Source organism: Apium graveolens, chromosome 8 (assembly GCF_009905375.1).
Source record: "Apium graveolens cultivar Ventura chromosome 8, ASM990537v1, whole genome shotgun sequence".
In the NCBI taxonomy this organism is placed as follows: Eukaryota; Viridiplantae; Streptophyta; class Magnoliopsida; order Apiales; family Apiaceae; genus Apium; species Apium graveolens.
In genome coordinates, this window is record NC_133654.1 from 150,053,103 (window position 1) to 150,062,077 (window position 8,975).

Here is an 8,975-nt window from a genome sequence, read left to right on the forward strand (position 1 = left end):
CTTGCACTGGTACTTGCCACGTTCATCAGAGCTCTGACTGGTCCTGCTGCCTTACACTCCCTAGCCATATGTCCAGTCTTCCCACACTTGTAACACGTAACTCCTGGCTTCGGCATCTTGCACTCGTTTGCCAAATGTCCCTTCTGATTGCACCTATAACAGGTCATACTCAGCTTATTGCATACTCCGGGGTGCCTTCTTCCACAGTGCTTGCATTCTGGCCTCTGGAACCTGTTTTCTCCAACTTGCCCTTGGCTTGCCTGATTGTTCCCTTTTGATTCTTGCCTTTTGCCCAAATTTCCCTTCCTTTGAAAATTTCCGCCCTTCTGGAAACCAATCCTCTTTACATTCCGATCTTGCGAACTTCCAGCTTCAGACTTTTCTCCATAAAATGGAACCTTCCTCTTCTTGTTATCCCTCTCTTTCCTTGACTGCATCCCATTATTCTCAATCAGAGCAGCTTTCTGTACTACTCCCGCATAAGTTTCAAGCTCAAACATAGCCACCCTATCTCTGATCCAAGGCTCCAATCCTTGCTGAAATTTCTTTGCTTTTTCCTCATCAGTGCTGGTATACTTTGTCACAAACCTTGACAACTCAGTGAACTTCTTCTCATACTCCAATACAGTCATGTTCCCTTGCTTCAACTCAAGAAATTTTAGCTCCATCTGATTCTGCATGTACTTAGGGTAATACTTGTCCAGAAATAACTTTTTAAATCTCTCCCAAGAAACCTGCTGAGTGACTTCCATAGCTTTTACTGATTCCCGCCAATAGATGACTTCTCCCTTCAAGAAGTAAGTGGCATACGGCGTCTTCTGATCGTCTCCTAACTGTACCAACTCAAAAGCCCTTTCCATCTCCTTGATCCAGGTGTTTGCTATCACTGGATCAGTGGTATCATGAAATACAGGTGGATTCACATTCTGAAAAGCTTTGAAAGTGACAATTTGTCTAGGTGGTACTGGTGGTTCAGGTGGTTGGTGTGGCTCACGGTTATCTTGGTTTTCAATTCGTTGTTGAAGGGTTAGTTGTTGTTGAGCTATAGCATTGGTTTGCTGTTGCAAGGTTTCCAGTAGTCGAAGAATATTTGGGTCTGTGGTGAAGGTGGTTGTTGGGTTCTTCTTTTTGGGAGGCATGATCCTGAAATAAGAGTTGTGTCATAACAAATATGAATGATAAAATGATTCGAGGGTATCGCATGGCATTCTCATTTACATATGGGGTCAAGTTTCCAAATTAAGCAGATATGATGATAAAAACATAAAATAACAGTTGAGAGCAAATGGAACAATAGCACATAATTATTGAAATTTTTAAAGGTCACAGTACATAGGATTGGGACATAGTCTAATTCTAGGAATAACAGGCTTATTAAAGGAAAGACGGAAACAACTGGGGATTCCATAGAGTCTGATAGTACAACAACATGAAAGGTAAATGGAAAGAACTAAGGCTCCACTCCATCTGAACGGGGCTTGGTAGTCTTTTCCTCTCGAAGCGTCTTCACAATGCTCTGGAGCTCATCCGCCACCATTTGAATGACATACTGGCTGGTACGGTCCCGGTGTGCTGGCATCTCCTCAAGCTTAGTGTTGACGTACTGAACCAAGGTCTCAAGTCTCGTAATCATCTGCTCCTTGGGCTTCCCTTCGTAGTTTCGGCTGTCCGGATACACGTTCTTCAGTCGGTCGTACTTGCCCTGAAGCATGTCGAACTCGCGCCTCAACTCAGCATACACGGAGAAAGCAATAGTGTCGTCCGACCCTGAGGATGACGAGGAATGCGCCCTTTGCTGACAACCAATAAGAGGAGTATTAATAATAATTTACTTGACCTACTCTCTCGCATAATATCTATAACTTACACACAAATCCTATAACCTATTTGGGCTGTCCAGGGACTCTAAACCGTAGCTCTGATACCAAAACCTGTCACACCCCCAACTTAAATAGCGAAATAAATATAGCTATTACATCTTTTTAATGAAGAATACACAACCAAAATCCAAGATCTTACAGTTTAGGGTTTGGAACAGCCCAACACTACCAACTATTACATCTGATTACAAATACCGAGTCCTCACACAACTATTATTACTTATTCTACCTGAGCTCGAACATAAGCATCAGCATCACAGGTCTTACGGGCAGTCTGCTTGAATCTAACCATAGCTGCTAGCTGTAATATAAGGGTAAAGTAAGAAGTGAGCCAAAAGCTCAACAAGTGCTAATAGTACAACACAAAACATAAATCAAGATATACCTTTAGGAATGACAATGGAAAGACATTATCAATGATAACGAGAGATAAAACTTATGTGAGTTGGCATCATTTTGCTTGCATCAAAACAAATTTTAAAAATCATTCTTAATCAAAATCATTTTATGACGCTACGGATTACAGCCGGTGATCAGCCGCGAAGTAATCCCGAACCTCGCTGGGTTCTAAAACATTATTGGGAATCCTTAGGCAACTTTTAAGCCTAATATAAGTGTGGAAAGGACTCGCGTCTCAGTCCAGATCCACCATTCAAAGAAAACATTTATCCCCCTTTGGGACTGAAAAATCCACATTTTAATCATTTTAAAAACTGATGCCGATTTATGACAAAATCTCTTTCGACTGTAATCATTTTTATCAAGGGATTATAGATCAACTTGAAACACTGGAAATATGACACTAAATCTCAGGGCCATGATCCACTAGACTTTACTATATTAGGGTAATTGAGAGGTTTCCATAAACAAGAACTTTGACAAGGAAATTGAGCAAGGCTATTGGATAATATGAAAGAGTAATGCCAAACTAGGCTTAAAGCAATGGTTGTAGACAAGGTATAGGTATTAGAACATCAAGAAGATAAGCATCACTGGTTCCAATAGGATAGAGGTGTTAAAATATAAAGAAAGTGATCATCAGCTCAAGATATAATAGGGTATCAAGCTTTTAGGGTAAGGATAGGGTTATCAAACAATCATGAATGAATTTAAGAAATGATTGGCTTTTAGGTATCAAGATAAAGTTTCTATCGAGGTTATTTCAAGAGTTGAATCAAAGCATCAGGGTGCAATATCAAGATTTCTCAGGGATCAATAGCATGATAATCAAAAGGATCAATAAGGTATTATAACAAATCTCTATTTTATCATGGCATTAAACTATCATGAAAGACTTTTGAACTACTTGCAATACGTACTCGAGGGTTCATGGCATCTCTATGTAACTCAAAGATAAACAAAAGATACACTTGATTTAAATATATCAAAATGACTCAGGATAATTGCATCGATATATATATGAACTGTTTACAGTGAATACGAAGGTCAAGTTGAATCACTTGCCTTGAGATAGACTGGTCTGGTCTGACTGGTAGGAGCAACAACTGGAGCTTCACTCGACTTTTATGGCAAGTTTTACCTCGTCTCGAGATCCTACATAAATAATAATAATCCTCATTATAATATATTCTTACCATCTTAACCTATTTACAACCCGAAACTAAACATGGATGGCACTTAGGCCTATACGCACTTAATTCATATCCACCATTATATTTTCAAATGCACACACGTAGCCACATAATCACATATCGTATATTAATACCAAATAACATCATATACACCATAATGCCACACTAGGCTTGGATGATCTCGACTCACCACTTAAGTCACTTGGTCGCTAACTAAACAAAGTCTTCAAATTTGGGCTTCCTAACTCAATGTGCCTTTCCTAAATTATCCAAAACCTATTGACCCTCACTTGTGCCTTTTTCTCTAATGACCTTATACTATCTTACAATTATGGTGGTTGACCTAATACTCACTTCTAAGTGTTCTAAAACTATGTGATAAGTGAAAGTGCTCACTGGTGCAAATTTCAGAATGGTAACTAAGGTTTCTTGAGTGCATTAGACACTCTTAAACTACAAGTTTTTCTTCAAAATTTTTACACAAGACTCTCCTGACCTAAGGGCATCTCACAAGCTTGATGTGGCTCAAAGGCCTGGCTTGGGCCTTCTTGGGCCTAAGCTAAAAGTCCAAGGTTCCCCTGTTTTTCTGGGCAGAAAATGCCCTGACTTGAATTAACTTGTGACACATGGTTCTAGCTCATATCCTATGAACTATGGTTGGAAAAACTTCTCTGACATACCCTCTAACTAAGGCCCAATTGGGCCTAATGAGGGCCTACCCATGACATAGCCAAATCTTCCTATTTCTAAGTTGCAACAAAACTGTCCCCTGCTGGACAGATTTTGTTATTCTACTTGTGCACCTAACCAAATGACATGCAAACCTCCAACCAACTCCTAAAACCTATTATATACTCCCCATACTAACTTCTGGTAGCTTGGGCCTCAAAGTGCACATCAATGACATGGTCAAAACTTACTCTAAACCTCAGGGTATTAAACTGATTTTTCTGCAGAAACTATAACTCTCATTTTTCCAAGGTTTTGACTTGACAACTCAAAAACTCAATACTTAAACCAAGACTTATACATGGTAATCTACTGAACTAACTCCTTTATTCTCAAAATAACATTGGGTGAGATCATCCATTCCTAAAAACAACAACATGCAACTAAATATATAACATGCAACTCATGGAAAGCACATAACAAGATTTCGGTTAGGCATAAAGTTGTAAATGCTTGCAAAATCGACTTGCACCTAATACTTATCCTTAATAATTATGAAATATAACTCCTTTTAAGTATTAATAAGAAATTCATCATGGAAACAATCTATTTAAGCACATCTATTTCGAATTTTATAGATAACAACATGATTTCGAAAAGAATAGCATGCAAAACATGGTTGATCATCATTTTAATGTCTTAAAACTAGCATGCATGGCTAAACATAAATTTATAATGAGATTTCAGTAGCATGCAAAGGATTTTAAAGCATGATATCTCCATAAAACACTTAGTTAGCACATATACATAATATATCTCATAGAGAGCTCTTGAATTCACAAGAATCAAGAGTTTCTCTTTGGAGATCACACAAAACTACACATGCAACCATGAAACTTCATCTTCCAAATCACAAAACTCTTGGGAAGTATATAAAATAAATGTAGGTGAAAGAATTACACTAGGGAAGATGAGAAATGGAATGAAAAATGGAAGGGAGTGGGGGAAATGGGGTTCGGCCGAGAGCAAAAGGGAGGGAGGGAAAGAGAGAAATTTTTGTGGTGTGTTGGAGTGTGAAATGATGAATGACTTCTCTCCACTTTGATTTGTTTGTTTTATGCTATTTGGTTGACAAGTAATGAGTGGAAGTGAGAACTTACAAAAATGTCCCTTGGCTAAAGTTAGGCCATTTTGCATGCAAGGCTAAGGTAGTAATTTGGTAATAATCAAATGAGTTAGTGGGGTTGGAAAAGTCTTATTTGCCCTTTGAGAGAATAGAAAGAGAGTTTGCATGCAAGGTTATTCATGTAATTTGATAATTATAACAAATAAAATTTGTAAAGATTTATTTTTATAAAATAAAATACAAGTTCAAAAATTATAAAATTTATACCATAAAATAACTTGTATTTTTAGAGACTTTATAAAATCATTTTCAAAATTTGTGATCAAAATGCCTTTTAAAAGAAGATTTTTCCAAAGCTTAGAATATTCCTTATAAATCAAAAAGAAAGAAATTAAATAAACTCTTGCTTTGAAAAATCATATACTACCCAAAGCAAATTTATAATGCAGAAATTTTCACTCACACAAACGTACAATCATTGAATATATTTTCATTTGACTTAATATTATACCAAATTCACAAATAATATTACATAAAATGCCGGTCGTAACAGCATGGGCTAAACAGCTTTCCTCGATCGTCAAGATTACTATTCATTTGATTGTTTTACAAAGTTCCAAAGATTCGGGTTATTACATAATTGATAAAATACTGTTTTATAAGTACCATGGTAATGACTTGTTGTTAGTTCATATATATGTCGATGATATCATTTTTGGCTCTACTAAGGATAAACTTTGTGAGAGGTTTGCCAAGCTAATGCAGTCTAGATATCAAATGAGCATGATGGGAGAATTAAGTTATTTTCTGGGATTACAAGTCAAGCAGACTGAAGAAGGGATCTTCATCAATCAAGCAAAATATACCAGAAATTTACTTAAAAGATTTGGGATGCAAGACAGTTCAACTGCAACAACTCCCATGGCCACTGCAACCGAATTAGATTTTAATACTAGTTCATAAATAGGTATAACTAACTATAGAGGTATGATTAACTCTCTCCTATATTTGACTGCTAGTAGACCTGATATTATGTATGCTACATGTCTGTGTGCAAGGTTTCAAGCTGATCCCAGGGAACCACATCTGTCACCTGTGAAAAGAATTTTTAAATATCTCAAATGGACCATGAATCTTGGATTGCGGTATCCTAGAAATTTGGACTTTAAACTAATTGGATATTCATATGATGATTTTGCAGGATTCAAAATAGACAGGAATAACACTTCAGGAAGCTGCCAATTTCTTGGTGGTAGATTGGTTTCTTGGTTTAGCAAGAAACCAAAGTCAATTTCCACTTCAACTGCAGAAGCTGAGTATATTGCTGGATTATGGGTTAGAATATTCGAAAATTTCTATATATTGTGATAATCAAAGTTCTATTTCAATGACATGAAATCCAGTACAACATTCTATGACAAAACACATCAGCATAAGGTACCATTTCCTATAGGGAACATATGATGGAAGGTACAATGGAATTGCATTTTGTGCCTACTAATCAGCAATTATTAGATATCTTCACCAAACCACTTTGTAAAGCCACATTTATAAGATTTGTGAATGAATTGGGAATGATCTCAGGACAGTTCTCAAATACTGATGAATAGAATTATGTTCTGTAATAGGCAAATGAGTTCAGAGTTTAGTATTTTTTTTATGTATCAGTATTTCTTAATGTCTGATAACTGTGTTAAACACTAATGCCATGTATTCATGTTACTTATTACTTGAAAATTCAAATAGAGTGTTAAATCCATATGATTAAACTCTGACAGTAGTTGCATGATAAACTTTGATTGTATAGTTAAGTACTAATATTAGTTAAAATTATGTGTTGATTGCTAAACTCTAACGGTAGTTAATTAAATACTGATAATGGTGAAATTCCGATTGACTGTTAGAAATTGATGACTTTCAAATTTATTCAGAATATTTTAAAATTAGTATTTTAATTAAATTATTGAGATGTAGTATAGTGGGTGATTTTATGCAAATGATTAAAAGTGCATAATTGGTGGTGTGTGCTTAGGAAAAATTATTGAGTAACTACAACACATTACTTTGTGTAACTGTGCACATATATACCGCTCCTTATTATCTATTTCATGATTATTTTTCTGTGTAATAACATCTTTCCACGTGTCCCACTGATATGAACTGTTTGTGAGTAATAGAGTACAGAGTTTAACAAAATCAATTTTTGATTTCAAATTATCACTTTATCTCTAATCAAACTTTTTTGACTTTCTTACTTCTTCTTCTCTCTCGTTTAAACTCTAATAACCTAATCAGATTTTGAGTTTCTTCTCATAACAATTCAAGATGACTTCACCAGTTGTAAGAAAACCTTTCATCAACAATGAAGCTAAATTCGTAACAAACAACTATGTTGGTTTTCTTGAACAAACACGTGCAAATCCTGATTTTCACATTTTTCAGGATTTTTTAGCTTCAAGTGAAGTGGGATATGCACTAACAAATCCTATTGTAATTTCTGGTGCTCAAGTTCTCACTTTCTGGAGAATTGGAGTGTTTGATGATGGTGGCCTCAATGGTGGAACTCAAAGCATCACTTTTGAGCATAATGGAAAAACTAGGGTTGTACTTGTGACTCCTGAAAATGTGAGGAATGCTCTTCAAATTCTCTCCCACAATTCCTATGATGGCTCTGTGGATGATGATGAAATGAGGAGGTTTCTTACCCAAATTGGCTATGACAAGGAGCTAAAAAATTTGGGACAGCCCAAGAGGCCTGGGCTAAGGAAGGAATTAATTTTCTTCTTTGTTACTATCATGAGGGATTCAATAATAAATGCACAAATTTTGATGCCCTACCCATGATGTCTCAGAAAATGGTGTATTCCCTGATTCACTCTAGGAATCATGATTTTGGTAGAATTCGATTGTGTTTCATAGGTCATAGGATAAAAGCTGATCCTAACACTGTATATTATGCTAGATTCTGCCAGCTTACTGTTAATTTTTGTTTTCCTAATGTCTATATCCCTGCTAGTGAGATCATATCAGTTTTTAAACTGACTAAAAGAGCTTTCTCTGATCTCATTAACAAGGATAAAGAATGAAATAATTTACCTGCTCTTAGGTAACCTTTAGCTTCCAGAAATTTGCTCATTGCAAGGATGCATGAGACCTATGGTTTATAGAATTTACAGAGTGCTAAGGTACATGAAATAACTGTTGGGAAGCCCCTATAGCTAACCTAAGCACTACAACACAAACATATTCCCAAATACTAACCACCTCAGGTATCTCCAAAAGGAACCTGTTGTAAAAGAAAGAAGTTAGAAAATTCTGATGCTCCTGAAGTAAACCCACAAGACATTATTGTCCAGTCTGCTAGGCCTTATGGTCAGAGAGCTGTCTTGAGGTTTGCTCAGTATACTTGTGATAATGCTATTGCTGAGTCAGAATCTGTCGCACAGGGTGGATCTATAGCACATGTTTCTCATTCTTCTCAACCTTCAGAATTTATTAAGAGAAAGCTTGTGCTAGCTGAGTCAGAATCCGATGATGAGGACAATGTTCCATTATCATCAAAGTTCAAGATAGTTGTCTTACCAACCGATGAGGGTACATCAAATCCTGATGATGTGAACACTGATACTCAAATCCCTAGACCGAGGAAAAGGAAGTTGGTCAAAACTTACATTGCTCAACAAAATCTGAAATTGATAAGATAGCTGA